The 25,083-nt window shown below is 43.4% G+C and overlaps 1 protein-coding gene, 1 long non-coding RNA gene and 1 other non-coding gene across 5 annotated transcripts in view; 2 read left to right on the top strand and 1 right to left on the bottom strand.

Moving 5' to 3' along the window:
- Positions 1–8,568: 8,568 nt before the first annotated feature.
- LOC115836147 lies at positions 8,569–8,776 on the top strand. Its single transcript, XR_004031144.1, has one exon. It is a non-coding gene; the product is annotated as a small nucleolar RNA U3 (small nucleolar RNA).
- Positions 8,578–10,772, bottom strand: LOC115834801. The gene is made up of 2 exons (XR_004029767.1): positions 10,736–10,772; positions 8,578–8,736 (listed from the first exon to the last, which is right to left on the bottom strand). It is a non-coding gene; the product is annotated as an uncharacterized LOC115834801 (long non-coding RNA).
- A 7,603-nt stretch (positions 10,773–18,375) lies between these two features.
- Positions 18,376–25,083, top strand: part of WDR89 (WD repeat domain 89) — a 66,201-nt gene continuing 59,493 nt past the window's right edge. For 2 of the 3 annotated variants that reach the window (XM_030811928.1, XM_030811936.1), the window contains exon 1: positions 18,376–18,541. The gene's annotated coding sequence lies outside the window, so the exon portion shown is untranslated. The remainder of the gene's footprint in view (positions 18,542–25,083) is intronic. The other variant, XM_003267790.4, reaches the window with a different exon arrangement.

Genomic DNA, 25,083 nt, shown 5'->3' with positions numbered 1-25,083 from the left:
CTGGGCTCCTGCGATCCACCCACCTCAGTATACCAAAGTGCTAGGATTACAGGTGTGAGCCACTGCAACCGGCCTGTCTTCTATAAATCTACTAAGATCTCTTCTCTCATTTGCTTTGTCCTTCTGGGTTTTTTTGTATTTATTTTTTCCTTTGAGACAGAGTCTCACTCTGTTGCCCAGGCTGGAGTGCAGTGGCGCCATCATGGCTCACTGCAGCCTTGACCTCTTGGGCTCAAGCAATCCTCCTGCTTCAGCCTCCTGAGTAGCTAGGACTACAGGCATGTGCCACCATGTCTAGCTAATTTTTTAATTTTTTGTAAAAACAGTGTCTCATCACGTTGCCAGGCTGGTCTCAAACTCCTTAGGCTCAAGTGATCCTCCCATGTTGGCCTCTCAAAGTATCAGAATTAACAGGTGTGGAACACTGTGCCTGGTCCTTCTGGGTTATTAGCCTTTTAAAAATTCAAAGCCAAGCTGGGAATGGTGGTGTGCACCTGTATTGTAGTCCCAGCTACAGAGGAGGCCCAGGCGGATGGATGACTTGAGACCAGGAGTTTAGCCTGGACAAAACAGTGAGATCCCATCTCAAAAAAAGAAAAAGAAGAGTCAGAGTGAGAGAAAGATGGAGGGGAGGGGAAGGGAAGGGAGGGGAGGGAAAAGGGAAAGGAAGGGAAAGGAGAGAGAGAGAGGGAAGGAAGGAAGGAAGGAAGGCAGGCAGACAGGCAAGTGAGGTTAGGTAACATGGCAAAACCCCATCTCTACTAAAAATACAAAAATTAGCTGGGTGTGGTGTTGCACACCTGTAGTCCCAGCTACTTGAGAGGTAAGGTGGGAGGATCACTTGAGCCCCAAAGGTGGAGTGTGCAGTAAGCCCAGATTGCACCACTGCACTCTAGCCTGGGCAACACAGCGAGACCCTGTCTCAAAAGAAAAAAGAAAATTTTTTATGGTCACCTTAGAAAATGGGAGAAAAGGCCGGGTGCAGTAGCTCACGCCTGTGTTCTCAGCACTTTGGGAAGCCCAGGTGGGCAGATCACAAGGTCAGGAGTTTGAGACCAGCCTGGCCAACATGATGAAACCCTGTCTCTACTAAAAGTACAAAAATTAGCCGGGCATGGTGGCAGACACCTGTAATCCCAGCTACTCAGAAGACTGAGGCAGGAGAATCGCTTGAACCCGGGAGGCAGAGGTTGCAGTGAGCCAAGATCGCACCATTAAACTCCAGCCTGGGTGACAAAACGAGACTCCATCTAAAAAAAAAAAAAGCCGGGTGCGATGGCTCACACCTGTAATCCCAGCACTTTGGGAGGCCGAGGCAGGCAGATCACGAGGTCAAGAGATTGGGACCATCCTGGCCAACACGGTAAAACCGCATCTCTACTAAAAATAAGAAAATTAGCTGGGCCTGGTGGTACTCGCCTGTAGTCCCAGCCACTCAGGAGGCTGGGGCAGAAGTATTGCTTGAACCCGGGAGGCGAAGGCTGCAGTGAGCTGAGATCATGCCACTACACTCCAGTTTGGTGAGAGAGCGAGACTCCGTCTCACAAAAATAAAAAATAATTTAAAATAAATAAATAAGAAAATAGGAGAAAAGCCGGGCCCAGTGGCTTACACCTGTAATCTCAGCACTTTGGGAGGCTGAGTTGGGCAGATCACTTGAGGTCAGGAGTTCCAGACCAGCCTGGCCAACATAGTGAAACCCTGTCTCTACTCCTTGGGAGGCTGAGGCGAAAGAATCACTTGAATCTGAGAGGGAGGTTGCAGTGAGCCAAGATCACGCCCCTGCACTCCAGCCTGGGTGACTGAGTGAGACTCCATCTAAAAAGAAAAAATAAAATGGAAGAAAGAAGTGAGACGCTCTTACGGTACTCCACTATTTAAACCAAAAGTTCATCGTGGGAGAGTTAAGGATTTCGTCTTTTTATTTATGTATTATTTATTTATTTTTATTTATTTATTTATTTTTTGAGACGCAGTCTTTCGTCATCCAGGCTGGAGTGCACGAGTGCGACCTCGGCTCACTGCAACCTCTGCCTCCCAGGTTCAAGCAATTCTCCTGCCTCAGCTTCCTGAGTAGCTTGGACTACAGGCGCACACCACCACGCTCAGCTAATTTTTTTGTATTTTTAGTAGAGGCGGGATTTTACCATGTTGGCCAGGCTGGTCTTGAACTCCTGACATCAAGTGATCCGCCGGATCTTTTAAGGCACTAAAACATTGGTGCCTTAATACAAAGGGCTGGAAGAGGCAGAAAATGGAAGCATGCAAAGTTGGTTTCAAGCTATTGCAAAATCCAAACAAATCATAATGACAGGCTGAATTAGGGTGTTATCCAGAGGGAGAGCAAGAGTGCATGAAAATGCTTTTTCTTCCCCACACAGTGCTATGAATGTGTGACTAAGCGCAGAGGACTAGGTTGAGGGTCAAAAGTGATGTTAAGCCTTTTAGTGTGGTTGACTGGGATGGTGAAGCCACTAACAGAGGGAACACTGAAGTTTTTTTGTGGACTTTGGGACACTTACATTTAGGAGAATCAAAGGGACTGAAAGAGAACTGGGATGGAGGAGAACTAGAGGACAGTGTGGTGTTTCCCAAGACATCCCCTGCTCTTGCTATCCCAGCATCTCCTAGACCTTCCCAAGATCCAGCAACTAAAAGTATAACACTAGTCACAAGAAGGCTAAGGTTGGCCTATGTTCTAATTGGGGGTGATGTGGGGGTAAGATGGGGAGTATATGGGAACACAATCACAAACTAAAGCTTACACACTAACACTTTTTTGGGAAATTCAATGTTAAGGAAGTTGGAGTGGGCAGGAAAGGGAAGTGAGGCAGGAAGGAAGACAGCAAATACAAGAGAGAACATGAAGATGTGATACCAAGCTGGCCATACCTGTGTTAAATATTTTGAATATCCCACCCGGCAGCGTACTTATCATTGCTGAGATTACCTTATATTGTTTTTAATAAAAATAATAGATATTGTCTGTTTGCCCACGAGAAAATAAACTACATGAGGACAGGGACTTTGTTAAATGTTGTCTCTCCAGGACTCAGAATATACCTGGCGCACAATAGGTGATGAAAAACATCTCTTGAATGAATCACGTTAAAGAGAAATATTTTTCTAAATAAAACACATTCCATGTAATGTAGTACTTTATGTTATTTGTGCAGAGTGGTTTCTGTTCCTCATTTTTTATCCTCCAATTTCCAATCATGCCCAGAGGCCTACTTGCACATAAGGAATGAGAACCATAATGATGGTTTCATGTTAGAGTCTTCTACCTGCAGAGCTATCATCTAATACTCGAGGACCCAGCAAGGCTTTGAAATCCTTGCTTTTCCTTATCTTAGCTGATCAAATAGGTAGTTAAGGCATCTGTATGGGGCAAGAGGGAGATTTATCTTCTGCCCTGAGCATTCTCACAGGGGCTGAGGACAAAGGGTATAATTTATCCCGCTTATACTAGGTATATATTTATGATTTTGTTTTTGAAAGAAACAGCTTTCTTTTCACTGTGCATTTTGCTTTCAGAAGTAGTCAAATAAGATTTTTTGTTTGTTTGTTTTAGAGACAGAGTTTCACTCTGTTGCCCAGGCTGGAGTGCAGTGGTGTAGTCCTGCAATCTCTGCTCACTGCAGCCTCCGCCTCCTAGGTTCAAGCGATCATGCCTCAGCTTCCCCAGTAGCTGGGACTACAGGCAAGCGCCACCACACCCAGCTAGTTTTTTGTATTTTTTGTTGAGACTGGGTCTCACCATTTTGCCCAGGATGGTCTCGAACTCCTGACCTCAAGTGATCCGCCCACCATGGCCTCCCAATGTGCTGGGATTATAGGCGCGAGCCGCTGTGCCCAACCCAAATAAGTTTTTTTTTTTTTTTTTTTTTTTTTGACGGAGTCTCGCTGTCGCCAGGCTGAGTGCAGTGGCGATCTCGGCTCACTGCAAGCTCCCTCCTGGTTCACGCTTCTCTGTCGCTCTCGAGTAGCTGGACTCAGGCGCCCCACCCGGCTATTTTTTTTTTTTAGTAGAGATGGGTTTCACCGTCTCGATCCCTGACCTCGTATCCCCCCTCGCCCCCAGTGCTGGATTACAGCGCGAGCCACCGGCCGGCAGTTTTTTTTTTTTTTTTTTTTTTTAGACGGAGTCTCGCCCTGTTGCCCAGGCTGGAGTGCAGTGGCATGATCTTGGCTCACTGCAGCCTCTGCCTCCCAGGTTCAAGTGATTCTACTGCCTCAGCCTTCTGAGTAGCTAGTACTACAGACATGCGGCACCACGACTGGCTAATTTTTGTATTTTTAGTAGAGATAGGGTTTAGCCATGTTGGCCAGGCCAGTCTCGAACTCATGACCTCAGGTGATACACCCACCTTGGCCTCCCAAAGTGCTGGGATCACAGGCGAGAGCCACCATGCCCGGCCAAGTTTTTTATGTATTTTTTTTTTAAGGTAGGAAAAGATTTGTGGGAAAAAAAATTATTACATGCTACAAGCTTAAGTGAGAAATGACTATCAAAAGTAGTAAATTTTGTATTACAAATCAACAACTATCATGTATCAACTTTTGATATTTAAATTCAAAGGTAGGAAAATGTTAATTAGGTGAATATGTTCATGATTGAGACTATAATCTTCTTAATGTTCCTTTTATCATCTACTCTCAAACCTAGGAGTAAATTTCACTTCATTAGCCTCATAGCAATCATCTGTAATCATCTGATTACAAACGTACTCAAGCTGCAGGCTTTCACTGTGACTCTGTATTTTATATCCTTCATCATCAAAACATGTTTTTAAAAATGGGAGAAAACATGGCTTTGTTGCAATGTGTTATTATTACTGCATACATAATACGTTCCTGGCAATCATCAGATCCATCTTTATAATGCTTGGCTGATCTTAGGATATTGTGTTATCTAGCAAAAAAATTTTAACCTAATGCTTAGAAAATTAAATCCAACTTCTTTTTTTTTTTGGCAACGGAGTCCCACTCTGTCGCCCAGGCTGGAGTGCAGTGGCACAATCTTGGCTCACTGCAACCTCCACCTCCTAGGTTCAAGCAATTCTCCTGCCTCAGCCTCAGCCTCCCGAGTAGCTGGGATTACAGGCCTGCGCCATCCGCCAAGCTAATCAACTTTTTCTTGTTTTTCTTTGAGACAGAGTTTTGCTCTTTCGCCCAGGCTGGAGTGAAGTGGCAAGATCTCGGCTCATTGCAAACTCCGCCCCCAAGATTCAAGCAATTCTCCTGCCTCAGCCTCCTGAGTAGCTGGGATTATAGGCACCCACCACCACACCCAGCTAATCTTTGTATTTTTAGTAGAGACGGGGTTTCACTATGTTGGCCAGGCTGCTCTCCAACTCCTGTCCTTAGGTGATCCACCTGCCTCAGCCTCCCAAAGTGCTAGGATTACAGGCGTTAGCCACCCTACCTGGCCAGATCCAACTCTTACTAAATACTTTTCTAGGATATGAGATGAGACAGTCAAATAATATGTAAATCCAAAAACAAGTAGGCAATTAGTAGGGATATTGGTATGATTAGGACTCACTGGTCTCTGAGTCTGAGGCAAAAAGTTCCAGAAGGCCTACAAAAGAAAACAGAAGCCTCTGATATTTCTTTTATAGCTCAGATAGTTTTGTATTATTGTGTCGCATACATCAGTTAGAGATCATATGATAAAAAAAAAAGAAGCCGGGCCATCTCAAAAAAAAAAGAAGAAAAAATCCTAAAAATACCACATTAGTCTGGTAGTCTGTTTTTTTTTTTTTTTTTTTTTTTTTTTTTTTTTTTGAGATGGAGTTTTGCTCTGTTGCCCAGGCTGGAGTGCAGTGGTGCAATCTCAGTTCACTGCAACCTCCACCTCCCAGTTTCAAGCGATTCTTCTGCCTCAGCCTCCTGAGCAGCTGGCATTACAGGTGCGCTACCACACCCAGTTAATTTTTGTATTTTTAGTAGAGACGAGGTTTCGCCATGTTGACCAGGCTGGTCTTGAACTTCTGACTGCAGGTGATCCTCCTGCCTCGGCCTCCCAAAGTGTTGGGATTACAGGCATGAGCTACTGCGCCCGGCCTTGGTAGTCTTATTTCACATAAATTCATATTAACTTCACAATAACTCTCTCTTAAATAATAAATAAAAGAAATCTACATTTCTTTGCCTATAATTTTCTTCTTTTTTGTTTTGAGACAGGATCTGACTCTGTCGCTCAGGCTGGAGTGCAGTGGAGCGATCTGGGCTCACTGCAACCTCCGCCTCCAGGGCCCAAGCAATCCTCCTGCCTCATCCCCCAAGTAGCTGGGAGTAAAGGCGTGAGCCACCACGTCCTGTTAACTTTTGTATTTTTTTGTAGAGATGGGGTTTTACTATGCTGCCTGGGCTGGCCTCAAACTCCTGAGCTCGAGTGATCCATTGGCCTCGGCCTCCCTAAGTGTTATGATTACAGGCGTGAGCCACTGCACCCGGCCTGCCTATAGTTTTCACCTATTGCATTTAAACTTTCTTAATTCTACGTCCTGGCTGGTGTACATTCCTAGTCCTATCAATTTTTCTTTTTTTCAAGGATCATTTTCAACAATTAAAGGGCTCAGCAAACATATCCTTGTTTGGGCTGGGCGCGGTGGCTCACGCCTGTAATCCCAGCGCTTTGGGAGGCCGAGGTGGATGGATCACTTGAGGTCAGGAGTACAAGACCAGCCTGGCCAACATGGCAAAACCGCGTCTCTACTAAAAATACAAAAATCAGTTGGGTGTGGTAGCACACCTGTAATGCCAGCTACTCAGGGGGCTGAGGTAGGAGAATCACTTGAACCTGGGAGGCGGAGGTTGCAGTGAGCCGAGATCGTGCCACTGCACTCCAGCCTGGGCAACAAAAGGAGACTCTGTCTCAAAAAAAAAAAAAAAACAAAGGCCAGGCATGGTGGCTCATTCCTGTAATCCCAGCACTTTGGGAGGCTGACGAAGGTGGATCACCTGAGGTCAGGAGTTTGAGACCAGTCTGACCAATATAATGAAACTCTACTAACAATACAAAAATTAGCTGGGCGTGGTGGCATGCACCTGTAATCCCAGCTACTGGGGAGGCTGAGATAGGAGAATCACTTGAACCTGGGAGGCGGAGGGTGCAGTGAGCCGAGATCATACCATTGCACTCCAGCCTGGGCAACAAGAGTGAAACTGTCTCAAAACAAAAAACAAAAAAAGCCCAACATATCCTTTTTTTGTCATCCTTCCTGTAATCTCACAAAGTAAGGGGTATAGGTAGAGGAAGGGTTGGAACTTCAACTTATAATTCCTGAATGCCTACACTGTGCTATCTTATTTCTATTGTTACTTAATTTTCATAAAATCCCTGAACAGGAGACATTGTCACTTGATGAGTAATTTGGAGTTTAGAGGAAAATAAAATAACTTGCTCAAAATCACATATCTAGCTTTGAGTAATAGTGCTTATTAAAACATCTGCTTTGGGCCTGCTGTGATGGTTCATATCTGTAATCTCACCACCTTGGGAGGCCAAAGAGGGAGGATCGCTTGAGCTCAGGAGTTTGAGACCAACCTAAGCAACATAGTGAGACCTCGTCTCTATTTAAAAAAATGTTTTTTAATTAAAAACAAGTGTTCATGATATCATTTTTTTCTACCTTTTTTCTACTGTTTCCACACTAAAAATGATTGTAAAAGTAAGTAGCCTGACAAACAGAATTAGAATAAAATAGGTGCAAGGAGAGAGCAGAAAAAAAGTGTAATTGGTTGAATTTAGCTTAGCAATAACTTTCTCAGCTCTTAATTTATGTATATTTAGAACCAATCTTGTAGTACATGCTGCAAATCAACTACATATGAATTGGCAAATAGGTATTTTAAAATCTTTTTTTTTTTTTTTTGTCTGAGACGGAGTCTTGCTCTGTCGCCCAGGCTGGGGTGCAGTGGCACAATCTCGGCTCACGGCAACCTCTGCCTCCTGGGTTCAAGGGATTCCTGTGCCTCAGCCTCCTCAGCAGCTGGGACTACGGGTGTGCACCACCAGGCCCAGCTATTTTTTGTATTTTTAGTAGAGACGGGGTTTCACCATGTTGGCCAGGCTGATCTCGAACTCCTGACCTCAAGTGATCTGCCCACCTTGGCCTCTCAAAGTGTTGGGATTAAAGGCGTGAGCCACCTTGCCCAGCACAAAATCTTAATTAAGAAAGAAGTGAACTTGTTTTCACAGAATAAGGATCCCAAGCTGCTCCTTTTGGCCCTGGCCTGACTCAGTGGCTCACTCCTGTAATCCCAGCACTTTGGGAGGCCGAGGCGGGTGGATCACCTGAGGTAGGGAGTTTGAGACCAGCCTGACCAACACGGAGAAACTGTCTCTACTAAAAATACAAAAATTAGCCGGGCGTGGTGGCGCATGCCTGTAATCCCAGCTACTTGGGAGGCTGAGGCAGGAGAATTGCTTGAACCCGGGAGGTGGAGGTTGCAGTGAGTGGAGATCGTGCCATTGCACTCCAGCCTGGGCAACAAGAGCAAAATTCCATCAAAAACAAAACAAAACAAAACAAAAAAACACCACAAAAATCAAGTATCAAGACCATATTTTCAGGGATCATTTCTATAGTTCCTTCATTACTACAGAAGTTTCTCTGAACATGCAGGGCACTGGAAACCATGAGGAAGAGGCACAGCATTCTCTTCGGAGCCTGAAGCCAGCTCTTCTTGCTTCACTGCCATTTGCCCTTCATGATCATTCTCTTCCTGCAGGAGAGTAAGAAAGAAAGGATGCAGTCTGAGTGGTTCCTGTCTAAAAAATAATAAAATAAAATAAAACTATGGTCCTAATTCTTACTTTTTATTTTTTTTGTTGAGACGGAGTCTCTCTCTTGTTGCCCAGGCTGGAGTGCAATGACGTAATCTTGGCTCACTGCAACATCTGCCTCCAGGGTTCAAGTGATTCTCCTGCCTCAGCCTCCCAAGTAGCTAGGATTACAGGCGCCTGCCACCATGCCCAGCTGTTTTGTACTTTTAGTAGAGTCAGGCTTTCACCATGTTGGCCAGGCTGGCCTTGAACTCCTGACCTCAGGTGATCCCACCTTGGCCTCCTAAAGTGCTGGAATTACAGGAGTGAGCCACCACGCCTGGCCTCTAATTCTTAAATAGAAGACCCAGACACTGGTTTGTCAGATAGTCTGGCTTCTTTTTTTCTCCTCTTAACTCCATTTAGTGTAGCTATTTTACTATTTGTTCACTCTTTTAGCTTCAAAGTGGCAGGAAGAAAAAAAAGAAAGTGGCAGGAAGAGAACATACAGCTTAAACCAATCAATTCACCACTTTCAGCAGCTCTGTGAAAAGGTTTTCTGGAGGTGGGTGGCATTTTTGATTAACATAATTATCGGTTTCAGAGCTAGCCCTGCCTCTTCGTCAACTTTCATCTTTCTAAACTAAAAAGGGTAATAGTAAAGTGCATCTTAAAACTGAAGGAATTAAAACAGCACCACCTCTTATCTTTAGAAGAGCAGTTTGGCACACTGACTGGTATAAACCAGCTGGCACCCTTCACAGGATGTTCTCACCACCACCCACCCTCTGGTTTCAAAGGCAGTCTTGTTGACATTTTCGGAAACTCTAGAGCTGGTGGCTTCCAGAAGTACTCCTTACATAGTAGAGGCATGCCTGGATGCCTAGGAGTGGGCCTTACATGTATTGGGAAACCTTCAAGAGGCCCTGGGATTCCAGATTTGGGCAAAGGAATATGGTGCTTAAGATTGGAGCCAGAGACTTCAAAAAGAGAGTATTAGGTCAGGGTCTTAAGGACTAGCCAGTAGAATGAGGTAGACAGTTAGAGAGGCAGGCTGGAATGGAGTTTGAGGGTGAGAGAGCCAGGCTGGAATGGAGTGTGAGGTTAGGGCTGTTCCATTTAATGTATTTTAACAGAGGGGGATTACTGAGCCAAGATTGGACCACTGCATTCCAGCCTGAGCTATGGAGGAAGACCCTGCCACAACAACAAACAAAAAAAAAAAGAGGGGAAAAGAGGATTAGTTTGTACATCTCGTATGCTTATACTGACTCACTCCCACAAATATGACTGTCAACCTAAAGAAATTGAGGCAAAAATTAATATAAGTAGAGTTTATTTAGGTCAAATTTGAGGACTGCAACCTGGGAGACACAGATTCAAGTTGCCTTGAATATATGCTCTGACTAGCAGCATATATTCAGGTGCATTTTAAAAAGTGGGGCAGTTCTTATATTAGTTCATTCAAATAACACAAGCTATTGATTGGCAATACACTGTTCCTTGTATCACAAATTCCAGGAACATGAAGATAATGGTGAGGGTCCTACTCTGCAACTTTAACAATATTTTAGGTAATTTATCAGCTAGTTTGGCAGCTACAGGGAAAGAATAAAATGTCTTTATCATATATATGCATATATATGATACATATATGTATATACGATACATATATGTATATATGATATATATACATATATACATGATATATATATACGTGTATATATATATCGCTGTGTCAAGCCTTGCTCTGTCATCGCTGTGACAGAGCCTCGCTATGACAGAGCCTCACTCTATTGCCCAGGATGGAGTGCAGTGGTGCGATCTTGACTCACTGCAAGCTCCGCCTCCTTGGTTCAAGCGGATTCTCCTGCCTCAGCCGCCTGAATAGCTGGGATTACAGGAATGTGCCACCATGCCCGGCTAATTTTTGTATTTTTAGTAGAGACGGGGTTTTACCACGTTGGTCAGGCTGGTCTCAAAACTCCTGGCCTCGAGTGATCCATGCGCCTCGCCTCCCAAAGTGCTGGGACCATAGGTGTGAGCCGCCACACCCGGACAGAATAAAATATCTTTAAACAGTTGCCCCTGGGTATTGAAACAGCCTTTGCGAAATTACAACTGACGAAATTACACCTGAGGAAATTATGACAGTGAAATAAATCAGACCTAACTGACTCCATCTTGCTTCTAGCCTTTAAGCTGTCCTTGTTCATTCCTGCACGTAGGCCGAGCTAACTTTGGGAAGGAATTCAGTTCATGGTTTGACTATGAAACAAAATTGATGACATGGCCAGGAGCGGTGGCTCACGTCTGTAATCCCAGCACTTTGGGAAGATGAGGCAGGCAGATTACTTGAGGTCAGGAGTTCAAGACTAGCCTGGCCAACATGGTGAAACCCTGTCTCTACTAAAAATACAAAAATTATCTGGGCATGGTGGCAGGCACCTGTAATGCCAGCCGCTCGGGAGGCTGAGACAGGAGAATCACCTGAACCCGGGAGGTGGACATTGCAGTGAGCCGAGATCGCACCACTGCTCTCCAGCCTGAGTGACAGAGAAAGACTCTGTCTCAAAAAATCAAATAAAATAAACTGATAACAGCCCTTTCCCATAAAGACCCCCTTCTTGCCTGGGGACCAGTCTGCCTTTGCAGGACTAACAAATTAGCTATGAGATTAGAAATTACAGGGCCAGGCAGGGTGGCTCACACCTGTAATCTCAGCACTTTGGGAGGCCAAGGCGGGCGGATCATCTGAGGTCGGGAGTTTGAGACCAGCCTGATCAACATGGACAAACCCCGTCTCTACTAAAAATACAAAATTAGCCGGGCTTGGTGGCGGGCACCTGTAATCCCAACTACTCAGGAGGCCGAGGCAGGAGAATTGCTTGAACCCGGGAGCCGGAGGTTGCGGAGAGCTGACATCGTGCCATGCCATTGCACTCCAGCCTGGGCAACAAGAGCAAAACTCCGTCTCAAAAAAAAAAAAAAAAAAAAAAAAAGATTAGAAATTACAGTTTACGGGTCATGCAACCATGCAACCTCCGGCTCCTCTGAACCTCCTCAAATTGCTCCTGGGGATAATATCACTTTTGTAAAACCTAATATCAGTGCTTGAGATATTTTGCAGACCCTGCACTCAGTGGATCAGCTGACACCACCCAGACCCAGACCAGTAATCTGGCTCAACCAGTTCTGCCATCCCACCCAGGAACAGAAGACAGCAAGAAAAACTCACTTCGACCCCCTGTGATTCCATCCCCAACCTGACCAATCAGTACTTCCCCCTTCCTGAGCCCCTACTTGTCGAATTGTGTTTAAAAACTCTGAATGCTCAAGGATACTGATTTGAGTAATAATACTCGTCTCCTACACAGCCGGTTCTATGTGAATTACTCTTTCTCCATGCAGTTCTCCTGTCTTGATAAATCAGCTCTGTCTAGGCAGCGGGGAAGGTGAATCCACTGGGCAGTTACAGTGTGGGTTGGTGTGGCTGGGAGATGACTGAGGTCTCAAAGTCATGTCTCTGTAAGCCTAACAAGTTTTGCATACTTCACATGGCTTAGGTTGCTCTGAGTTGCTTTTCCTTCTCTTTTTTTTTGAGATGGAGTCTTGCTGTTGCCCGGGATGGAGTGCTGTGATCATTAACTCACTGCAGCCTTGAACTCCTGGGCTCAAGTAATGCTCCTGCCTCAGCCTCCCAAAGTGCTGGGATTACAGGCATGAGCAACCGTGTCCAGCCAAAATTCTGCCTTAGACTGCGGCTTCAGCTCATGCCTGAGTTCCAGCCTGCCTTTCCTGATGGCTTGCTCTACCGATTTTAGACTTACCTAGGGAGCTGCCACAACTGTATGTCAACTCCTTGCCAAAAAAACCCTTAATATATGTCTCCTATTGATTTTATTTTCCTGATGGAGCCCCGATACAGTGATTGAGCATGAGAACTTGCAAGTAGTATGACATACAATTTGTTTTTTTTTTTTTTTTTTTTTTTTGAGACGGGGTCTTGCTATGTTGCTCAGGCTGGTCTCGAACTTCTGGGCTCAAGTGATCCTCTTGCTTCAGCTTCCCAAGTAGCTGGGATTACAAGGGTGCACCACTGCACCCAGCTCATTAGTTTATTTAAGTATTGTGTATAATTTGGACTTCATGGCATATTTTAACAATATATATGAGTGTATGTGTGGGTAATTTTTAATGGTAAATAGTTTCTTAATGACTTAAACCCTTAACGCTGCAATTTAAAACCATTTCTTTACCTTTTTTTTCATGGTAGTATCAACCTAAAAGGAAGAAGTTGAGGCAAAAGTAACTTTTGAGGGGGCTAAGGTTGAGGACTGCATTTCAGGGCACTTTCAAGTTGCCTTGAGTGCTCCAGAGAACAAAACAGAGGCTCAAGTTTTTGAAGAAAATAGGATGAATCAGGAGAAGGGACAATTAAAAAACTTGTTCATTAGGAATTCTCATTGGTTTACAGAAATAACATTGGCTAGTGATTGGCTATACACTGTTGAACTACAGGATGCATGGCATTCTATGGCTACTTGGCGGCAGTCTACAGACTGTATAACAAATGGCTTCAAGAGTAATTATTTAGTTCAAGGGAGAGTGAGACAAGAATGCTGTTACATTTCAAATGCCTCCCTGGGCCTGATAATTTAAAGGGGCTTGAATTTTTTTTTTCTTTTGAGACAGAGTCTTGCTCTGTTGCCCAGGCTGGAGTGCAATGGTGCAGTCTTGGCTCACTGCAACCTCTGCCTCCCGGATTCAAGCGATTCTCCTGCCTCAGCCTCCCCAGTAGCTGGGAATACAGGCACCTGCCACCACACCTGGCTAATTTTTGTATTTTTAGTACAGACAAGATTTCACCATGTTGGTCAGGCTGGTCTTGAACTGCTGACCTTGTGATCCACCCACCTCGGCCTCCCAAAGTGCTGGGATTACAGGCGTGAGCCACTGCGCCCAGCCAGGGCTTGCATTCTTCAGATAAAAAGTTGTTTTTTTTTTCCTTAAGTAGCTCTTAAGTGACAAATTAAAGAATAGCATTCAGCCTATTTTTTTTCTGCTTTAGATATAGGAACTCAATTTTTCCTTCATATCAGCAATACATTCTACAAACCAAAGAGTATCTGAGACAAGCCTCATCAATTTAGGAAGTTTATTATGCCAAGGTTAAGGTTGTGCCTCTGGAGGTCCTGAGGACATGTGCCCGAGGTGTTCGGGGCACAGCTTGGTTTTATACATTTTAGGAGACGAGACATCAATTAATATATGTAATGTACATTGGTTCAGTCTGGAAAGGCGGAATAACTTGAAGTAGGGAGGAAGTCCACAAGGAATTTCCTTGTGGCAAATTGTGATGAAGGAGGTAAGCAGTTGTTTTATCCTTGCAGCTATCTCACTGAGGAACAGAATGGGAGGCAAGTTTGCCCCACACAGTTCCCAGCTTGACTTTTCCTTTTGACTTAGTGATTTTGGGGTCCTGAGATTATTTTCTTTTCACAGTTCTAACCACCTGAGCTAACTGGCCAATACCATTCTTTCATATCAGACACTAACTAAAACATTTGTGATTTTTTCTTTGACTTCTCTCCCCACAAGATCTTTTTTTTTTATTTTTTTATTTATTTTTTATTTTTTATTATACTTTAGGGTTTTAGGGTACATGTGCACAATGTGCAGGTTTGTTACATATGTATCCATGTGCCATGTTGATTTCCTGCACCCATTAACTCGTCATTTAGCATTAGGTATATCTCCTAATGCTGTCCCTCCCCCCTCCCCCCACCCCCCCACAAGATCTTTAAACTGCACTTGTCATGTCCTAAATCACTGACCTCCAAATATGGTTTTGATCACATACTTCTCAAAAAAATTTTACCACTTACTCAATACATATATATTTTTACATAAACATTGCAAAAATGGCCAGGCTTGGTGGCTCATGCCTGTAATCCTGGCACTTTGGAGGCTGAGGTAGAAGGATCCACTTGAGGCCAGGAGTTTGAGACCAGCCTGGCCAACATAGTGAGACCCTGCCCCTATTGAAAAAAAAAAAAAAAAAGGGCCAGGCATGGTGGCTCACCTGAGATTGGGACTTCGAGACCAGCCTGATCAACATGGAGAAACTCCATCTCTACTCAAAATACAATTAGCCAGGCGTGGTGGTGAATGCCTGTAATCCCAGCTACTGGGGAGGCTGAGGCAGGAGAATCACTTGAATCCAGGAGGCAGAGGTTGTGGTGAGCCGAGATCGCACCACTGCACTCCAGCCTGGGCAACAACAGCGAAACTCTGTCTCAAAACAAACAAACAAAAAACAAAAAAGATTTTTAAAAAAGCTTATATTGTTATATGTAAAAAATTTAAAAACACAGAAATGTAAAGAAAAATGTTGAGAATAAAAAGGACATACAAATAAGCGTTCTAATAGTCTCTTCCTGCATCTCAAGAGTCGTTTCATTCATCTTACTTTGAGTTTACTTGGTTCTTTTTTTTGTTTAGTTTTGTTTTAGACAGGGTCTCACTCTGTCATCCAGGCTGGAGTGCAGTGTTGAGATGATGATTCATTGTAACCTCTGTCTCCTGGGCTGAAGCAATCCTCCCATCTCAGCCTCCCAAACTGCTGGGATTACAGGTATGCACTACCATACCCAGCCTGAGTTCACTTCTTAAACTATTTCCCAACAGAGCACAAAGATGATTCACAGGTTCACACTGTTAAAGGTAGTAATGGTGCCTGTTTAAATATGTTTTTTAAATTCTCAACATAACTTTTTTTCTTTAAAATAGAACATTTTGGCTGGCTCAGTGGTTCACACCTGTAATGCCAGCACTTTGGGAGGCCAAGGCAGGTGGATCTCTTGAGGCCAGGAGCTCAAGACCAGTCTGGCCAACATAGCAAAACCCAGTCTCTACTGAAAATAGAAAAAATTAGCTGGGCGTGGTGGCACGCGCCTGTAATCCCTGCTATTCTGGAGGCTGAAGCATGACAATCACTTGAACCTGGGAGGTGGAGGTTGCAATGAGCCAAGATTGTGCCACTGCACTCCAGCCTGGGTGACAGAGCGAGACTCTGTCTCAAAAATAAATAAATAAATGAAACATTTTAGAAGCTTCCAAAAGTGCTGAGAGAACACTTAGAATTTAAATCAGCCAAATGTGGCCACAGTTTAGTCACTCAGCTGATCTATCATCCAGCTAAACAGCACTAACCACGGTAGCCTTGATTCAGTTTTTAATGGTGTTTATTCTTAGTTATATGACCTTTAATTAACATGTTAAATGAACTACTGATTTAAAATAAGAGGCAAAAGGAAAACACCATTAAAATGCTAGCTAATGAAAAGCATTAAAAATGTAATTCTGCATTTTTGCCACAGTCATCTTCACCCATCCATACGTTTCACCTACTACATCATATAGAATATTACAAGGATAAATATATCGATGATTGACACCCAATTTCGCTCTTCATTTATTGAGAATAAAAAGGAGTGTGAGCTTGTAATCCCAGCACTTTGGGAAGCCGAGGCAGGAGCCTCATTTGAACTCAGGAGTTCTAGACCAGCCTGGGCAACATAGCGAATCTCTGTCTACACAAAAAACACAGCCAAGCGCGGTGGCTCACGCCTGTAATCCTAGCACTTTGGGAGGCCGAGACACATGGATCACATGAGGCCAGGAGTTTGAGACCAACTTGTCCAACATGGTGAAAGCCTGTCTGTACTAAAAATACAAAAGAGTAGCCGGGCATGGTGGCACGTGCCTGTAGCCCCAGCTACTTGGGAGGCTGAGGCAGGAGAATCTCTTGAACCCGGGAGGCAGAGGTTGCAATGAGCTGAGATTGGGCCACAGCACTCCAGCCTGGGCGACAGAGCGAGACTCCATCTCAAAAGAAAAAAAAATATCTGGGCTTGATGGCGTGTGCCAGTAGTCTCAGCTATTCAGGAGGTTGAGGTGGCAGGCTCACTTGAGCCCAGGACGTCGAGGCTGCAGTGAACCATGATCCCACCTCCTGCCAGTGCACTGTAGCCTGGGTGACAGAGCGAGACCCTGTCTCCAAAACAAAACAAAACAAAGAGCTAAATCTGTAATGTTTCCTTTACAAACAACCTGAAACCTTCTCTAATCATTTAGAAATGACACAAAAATGACAAAAACAATTCGATATTTTAAACAAAAATGAATAATTACAAGCATCAGTAATTAAAGCAGTTTTTGCTTAGCTTTAATTCTGTAAAGTGTAATTTTAATCTAGAAATGTAGAAGTATTATATACATCCCAAATCATGTTTTTTTTTCTTCTACAGTCTAAAGTTTTTATTACATGTAAAATAGGAAAAAAAATTAAAATTTTTCGAAAGCGAAAAGTCTACTCAGGAAGTTTTTGGTATTTATTAATGGTTTTACTTTTGCTAGACACAAAAATGAAATACTGCTAAATTAGCTCACAGAAGAGTTCAGGATTCTATAGAGTCAGGAAAAGCCTGTCCTAAACTGTTTTAATAAAGGCTGCAAATAGACATTATAATACAGACTTTAATAATATACAATGTGTATTCCTCCCGATGGTGGTCTTGCTTGACATTTTAAGCATAGCCCTATTTTCCTGTCAAGACAGCAGCCAGTTCTGCTTCATGTCATAACAACACTTGATTCATGTAAGCAGCTGCTACCCATGCCATCACAGTACACATAATTGCTAAATGTAGGGTTCAAATAATCGTAAGTGGACACTAATATGAAAACCAGACTGTTTTGTTGTAACAGCAAAAGTTTTAGAAACAAATAATTTTAGTATCTACTTAGTAATCATGAACATACAGTATAGAACTAGGCACAGCAGTAAATTGTTGGAAACACTAATTTATTGTTTACGAACATACATGCAGTGTTTACACATTTCTTAAATGTTGTCTTTAATGCTGCTGATAAACGAAAGGATAAAAAGTCCAACAAACCACAATAAATGTCAACGGGTGTTATTAACAATATGGAAGAACTCAGTAGCAACACCCACATTTAAAGCTACAGGACTCGAAAGTTCCGGACTACAAATCCCAGAGTTCCCTAGAGCCGAGGCGGAGCTACCTTCAAACTGATAGCTTTTTCACCCAATGACAGCCAGAGAATTCCTAAACCATTCAGCCCGGCCTGAAGGGCTGCTTTCGTCGCGTGAAAACAATAAGGTATTACGTAGACTTTCTGAACACGAGTGGTAGTTTCAGGGCCTGAGTCTAACTACTAAATTATCTCTCCCCGCATTAGTCTCCAAGTCATCTTAATAACTCTCTAACCAACTCTGGCTCGGTGGAAACTCGAACGTCTAAATGCTGAAACACATAAATCAGGACCAGCGGATGCATCCAGTCGGCCACGAGAAAAGCAGCAGCCGCCTTATTCTTGCCTTTTATTGGCCACGCATCCCACCAATGGGGCCATTAAGCTTCCGCTAACGCAGCGTACGGCGTGGTGGTATGAGCGTTGTACGTACGCTGGGTCTACGAAGGGGCGTTCTGATCTCGTCCAATCGGAAGCTAGCAAGAATTCCCCGCGCCTCTGTGACCCACTTCTTTCGCGTCGCGTCACGACCCACTTCTTTCGCGTCGCGTTACGGCCCACTTCTCTGCAGCCGACCAATCCTCTTGATCTTCTTGTGCTCATTACCCAATCAGAGAGGTCGAGGCGGGGTTCCAGTCGACCGCTGTAATCCGCCGAGCAGCCTGCGTTTTCTCCGGTACAGGTTGAGGGCTCGCTACTAAGGTACATTTTGCTGGGCCAGGCTGGGCGGGGTCCCCGGGATGGGCAGTCCTCTCGACGAGCGGCGACGCCGTGGTTGAGTCTAGAAAGCGAGAGTCGCTGGACAGCTATCGCGGGAGCGCGGAGGGAAGTGGGAGGTCTGGACGGAGCGTGCACGTGTTGGAGGTCTCGCTCCGCGGTCGTGCTGGCCCTGGCCAAAGAACCTTCTGCGGGTCAGGCTGCTGTTGCCGGTGCTGTTCCCAGTACTTCCTCTGGGGTGTTTTTCAGTAAAAGCCAAACGCCCTTGCTCATTTTCAGGGAAAGACCTGTTTCCTCCTGCTCTTCCCTCTCCACGGATACTCTCCCCACCGCCTTCTGGGTTAAGTATAATCCTTTTGTAGGCCAGAAAGCAGATATTCACTTGGGAAGAGACGACCCGTAGTATGGGATGTGGTATGATACCAGCAACTGGTCTATTATATAATTTAAACCACATGGCTATCTAAAGAGGTAGGTACTGTGAGTGTTCTCATTTTCACGGGAAGAGGCAGTGTTAGACATTACTCATTCTTGTGTTTTCTTTAGCTTGTCTCTGACAAATTGTGGCATTCAGCTTCCATGGATGTAAAATTAAAAGATGGTATAATTTGTAAAATGTTGCTCTTGTTTTCTTTTTTTTTTGACATGGAGTCTCAGTCTGTCGCGCAGGCTGGAGTGCGGTGGGGCGATGTCGGCTTACTGCAACTTCTGCCTCCCGGGTTCAGGCGATTCTCCAGCCTCAGCCTCCCGAGTAGCCGGGATTATAGGCCCCTGGCACCACGCCCGGCCAATTTTTGTATTTTTAATAGAGACGGGGTTTCACCATGCTGGTCAGGCCGGTCTCGAACTCCGGACTTCAGGTGATCCACCCGCCTCGGCCTCCCAAAGTGCTGGGATTACAGGCGTGAGCCACCGTGCCCGACCGTTTTCTTTACTAACTTGAAATTATTTAAAAAGTCAATAAAAGCCTGGGTGCGGTGGCTCACGCCGGTAATCCCAGCACTTTGGGAGGCCGAGGCGGGCGGATCACCTGAGGTAGGGAGTTCGAGACCAGCCTGACTAACATGGAGAAACCCCCGTCTCTACTACAAATACAAATATGTGGCGGGCGCCTGTAGTCCCAGCTACTAGGGAGGCTGAGGCAGGAGGATCGCTTGAACCCGGGAGGCGGAGGTTGCAGTGAGCCAAGATCGTGCTGCGGCACTCCAGCTTGGGCGACAGAGTGAGACAACGTCTCAAAAATAAAGAAAAAAAAAGTCAATAAAACACACCGAGAAGTGAATTAATTGATTGTTACCAAGGTAAATGATCTAGAGGAAAGACATCGCAGTAGGCGCCAGTTATTGACCTTTGACTGGACAAGTCAGCATCAGCTTTTTCACCTGTATAATTGAAATACATACCAAACTTGACTGCTTAGAGTTCTGAGGATTAAATAATTTAATAGATACAAAATATGTTACCGATGAAAGCCACGTGACTGTTTCTGCTTTTCAAATTCTTTCTTGTGGAACCTGGACTGCATTGCAACCTATGGCCAAGTAAAACAGTGGTAACTTGCAGTCAAGTACCATTTAAGTGAGAAATCCTCTGAAACGTCTATGGACAGCTTATCTCCTTGCTCAGTATTCAGGAATACTTTCCTGTGAATGCGACTATGTTACTTACCTGGTTTGTATTCTTACCTTAGACTGTTGTAGCTATTGTAAAGCAAAAGTAAAATCAAGCCTGTGTAACTACTTTTTGGGTTCTTCTCTCTCACTTTGTATTATGATCCATGCAGGGTGTTTTTCCAGACGGGAGTGTGGTGGCACAGTCTTAGCTAACAGCAGCCTCGGACTTTGGGCTCAAGTGATCCTCCTGCCTCAGCCTCCCAAGTGGCAGGGATTACACACGAGCCACTGTGCCAAACCCATGAAGTTTTTGAGTTGTACTTTTGTACTAAAGTCATGACTACTTTTTCTGCAGTTGACACTATCTGCTGCAAATACGACTGAAGATGCTACTGCTTTTTTACTTTTTCTCTATGTGCTTTAAAGAACTACATTTTCAATGATTTCTATGTATTTTAGATGTTTTCATTTACTTGGTAGAAAATACAAGAGAATTTTGATAAATCTGAACTGGAATGGTCTTTATGTTAATTCTGTTCAATATTTTAGGGCAGATTATGTACAGATTATCGCCAAACTGTCAGAAGGATGTATTTTGTTCATGTGGCTACGGTAACAAATTACAACAAATTTAGTGACTTCAAATAACACACATTTATTCTTTCTGCCTTTGTTTCTTTCTTTTTTTTTTTCCTTTGGTGAAAAGTACACACTTAAGAAAGGGGAGTGCAGATGTACTCAAGAGAGTCATCTCTTCCTTTTTTTTTTTTGGTAGAGATGAGGTCTCACTATGTTTCCTAGGTGGGTCTCAAACTCCTGGGCTCAAGCAATCCTCCCACCTTGGCCTCCCAAAGTTCTGGCATTACTGGCATGAGCCACCATGCCCAGCCTCATTTATTCCCTTTTAGTTCTGGAGATCAGAAGTATGAAATCAGTTTCACTGAACTAAAGTCAAAGTGTTGCAGGCCCAGTTCCTTCTGGAGGCTCTGAGAGGAAGATCCATTTCCTTACCTTTTTCAGCTTTTACTGGCTGCCTGTCTTCCTTGGCTTGTGGCTCTTTTCTGCATAGCACATCACTCTATCATCATATCACTTTCTCATCTGTAGTCACATCTCCCTCTGCCTCTCTTATGAGGACATTTGTGATTATATTAAGGACCTCCCAGATAATCAAGGATACTATCTCCATCTCAAGATACTTTGTAAAGTCCCTTTTGTCATATAATGAAACAGTCATAGGTTCCAGGAATTAAGACCTATGTATCTTTGAGGGCCAGTGTTCAGCCTGCCACAGGAAGGTATAAAGAGTAAAACATCGTATCCCATAAAGTCTCATAGGGACTATAAGAGAAAAAGAAATTCACAGTAAATGGTTGCTGAGTTAGACTTTCTTATTACTGTGAAAATAACCTAAGTCACCACAGGTTGGAGCTTTGCCAACTTTTCCACTGGAATATCTTTAATAACAAAGGTAAATGAATATTCCTGTGATATTTGGAAACAAAGCCTGAATTAATACTTTAGAAGAGTAAAATTTCTTTGAATTCTAATCTTATAATTTAAAATTTTATGTGACTTTTGCATTCAGTTTTATATGTTCATGGTTAATGCTGTTTTGAATTATATCTGAGCATTGCTGTTCTAGAGAAGAGACTGTTTATTCTGTAGTTTCATTATTATTTTACTTTTAAATTTATTTTTAGAGATGGGGGTCTCACTGTGTTACCTACGCTGGACTCAAACTCTTGGGCTCAACTGATGTTCCCACCTAAGCCTCCTAGCTGGGACTATGGGCATGCAACCCAGTGCCCAGCTAATGTAGCTTCTTGTAATTTTCTTTTTTGAGGGGCAGTGGCTTTTTTAAAAAAATTGTTTTTTGGCCAAGAACGGTGGCTCACGCCTTTAATCCCAGCACTTTGGGAGGCCGAGGCGGGTGGATCACCTGAGGTCAGGAGTTTGAGACCAGCGTGGCTAACATGGCAAAACCCCGTCTCTACTAAAAATACAAAAATTAGCTGGGGATGATGGTGCGCGTCTGTAGTCCCAGCTACTAGGGGGGCCGAAGCAGAAGGATTGCTTGAACCTGGGAGGTGGAAGTTGCAGTGAGCAGAGATCGTGTCACTGCACTCCAGCCTGGGCAACAGAGCAAGACTCTGTTTTGAAAAATAAAAAATTATTTTTCCATAAGTTATTGGGGTACAGGTGGTATTTGGTTATATGAGTAAGTTCTTTAGTAGTGATTTGTGAGATTTTGGTGCACATATCACCTGAGCAGTATACACTGCACCATATATATTTGTAGTCTTTTAATCTCTTGCCCCCCTCACCCAGGCCAAGTCCCCAACGTCCATTGTATCATTCTTATGCCTTTGTGTCCTCATAGCTTAGCTCCCACATATCAGTGAGAACATATGATGTTTGGTTTTCTACTCGTGAGTTACTTCACTTGGAATAATAGTCTCCAGGTTATGGCAAATGCTGTTAATTCATTCCTTTTTATGACTGCGTAGTATTCCGTTATATATATATATACACACACACAAATACATACATACACATGTATATATACATATATACACATATATATACACACACACATATATACACACACACACGCATATGCCCACCACAGTGTCTTTATCCACTCGTTGACTGATGGGCATTTGGATTGGTTCCACAATTATGCAGTTGTGAATTGTGCTGCTATAAACATATGTGTGCAAGTATCTTTTTCAAATAATGACTTCTTTTCCTCTGGGTAGATATACAGTAGTGGGATTGCTGGATCAAATGTTATTTCTGCTTTTTAATTCTTTAGGGAATCTCCACACTGTTTTCCATAGTGGTTGCACTAGTTTACATTCCCACCAGCAGTGCAGAAGTGTTCCCTGTTTACCACATCCACGCCAGCATCTCTTGTTTTTTTATTCTTCAATTATGGCCATTCTTGCAGGAGTGTGGTGGTATCACATTGTGGTTTTGATTTGCATTTCCCTGATCATTAGTGATGTTGAGCATTTTTTCATAGGTTTGTTGGCCATTTGTATATCTTCTTTTGAGAATTGTCTCTTCGTGTCCTTAGCCCACATTGTGATGGGCTTGTTTGTTTTTTTCTTACTGATTTGAGTTCGTTGTAGATTCTGGATATTATTCCTTTGTCAGATGTGTAGATTGTGAAGATTTTCTCCCACTGTGTTGTTGTCTGTTGACTCTGCTGACTATTCTTTTTGCTGTGCAAAAGCTCTTTAGTTTAATTAGGTCCCAGCTATTTATCTTTGTTTTTATTGCATTTGCTTTTGGGTTCTTGGTCGTGAAATCCTTGCCTAAGCCAATGTCTAGAAGGGTTTGTCCAATGTTATCTTCTAGAATTTTTAGTTTCAGGTCTTGGGTTTAAGTCCTTAATCCATCTTGAGTTTATTTTTGAATAAGGTGAGAGATGAGGATCCAGTTTCATTTTTCCTACATGTGGCTAGCCAATTATCCCAGCACCGTTTGTTGAAAAGGGTGTCCTTTCCCCCACTTTATGTTTTTGTTTGCTTTGTCGAAGATCAGTTGGCTGTAAGTATTTGGGCTTATTTCTCTATTCTGTTCCATTGGTCTGTGTGTCTTATTTTTATACCAGTACCATGCTGTTTTGGTGACTATGGCCTTATAGTATAGTTTGAAATCAGTTAGTGTGATGCCTCCAGATTTGTTCTTTTTGCTTAGTCATGCTTTGGCTACGCGGGCTCATTTTTGCTTCCATATGAATTTTAGGATTGTTTTTTCTAGTTCTGTGAAGAATGATGGTGATATTTTGATGGGGATTGCATTGAATTTGTACATTGCTTTTGGCAGCATGGTCATTTTCACAATACTGATTCTACCCATCCATGAACACGGGATGTGTTTCCATTTGTTTGTGTCATCTATGATTTCTTTCAGCAGTGTTTTGTAGTTTTCCTTGTAGGGGTCTTTTGACTCCTTTGTTAGGTATATTCTTTTTTTCTTCTTCTTCTTTCTTTTTTGAGATGGAGTCTTGCCCTGGCTCACTGTAACCTCCACCTCCCGGGTTTGAGCAGTTCTCCTGCCTGAGCCTCCCAAGTAGCTGGGACTACAGGTGTGCACTACCATATCTGGCTGACTTTTTGTATTTTTGAAAGAGATGGGGTTTTACCATGTTGGCCAGGCTGGTCTCGAACTCCTGACCTCAAGTGATCCACCTGCCCTGGCCTCCCAAAGTGCTGGGATTATAGGCTTGAGCCACCACCCAGCCTGTTAGGTTTATTCCTAAGTTTTGTTTGTTTGTTTTTACAGCTATTGTAAAAGGGGTTGAGTTCTTGATTTGATTCTCTGCTTGGTTGCTGTTGATACATAGAAGAACTACTGATTTGTGTACATTAATCTTGTATCCAAAAGTTTTGCTGAAATCTTTTATCAGTTCTAGGAGCTTTCTGGAGGAGTCCTTAGAGTTTTCAAGGTAATTGACCATGTCTTCAGCAAACAGTGACAGTTTGACTTCCTCTTTACTGATTTGGATGCCCTTTATTTCTTTCTGTTGTCTAATTGCTCTGGCTAGGACTTCCAGTAGTATGTTGAGGAGGAATGGTGAGAGTGGGCATCCTTGTCTTGTTCCAGTTCTCAGAGGGAATGCTGTCAGCTTTTTCCCTGTTCAGTATTATGTTGGCTGTGGTTTGTCATAGATGGTTTTTATTACATTAAGGTATGTCCCTTATATGCTGATTTTGCTGAGAGTTTTAATAATAAAGGGATGCTGGATTTTGTCAAATGCTTTTTCTGCATCTATTGAGATGATCATGTGATTTTTGTTGTTCTGTTTATGTGGTGTATCACATTTATTGACATGTGTATGTTAAACCTTCCCTGCATTCCTGGTATGAAACCTACTTGATCATGGAGGATTATCTTCCTGAT

The sequence above is a fragment of the Nomascus leucogenys genome, chromosome 1a (genome assembly GCF_006542625.1).
Source record: "Nomascus leucogenys isolate Asia chromosome 1a, Asia_NLE_v1, whole genome shotgun sequence".
In the NCBI taxonomy this organism is placed as follows: Eukaryota; Metazoa; Chordata; class Mammalia; order Primates; family Hylobatidae; genus Nomascus; species Nomascus leucogenys.
The sequence above is the reverse complement of the archived record's forward strand: the minus strand, read 5'-3'. Positions and strand labels throughout refer to the sequence as shown.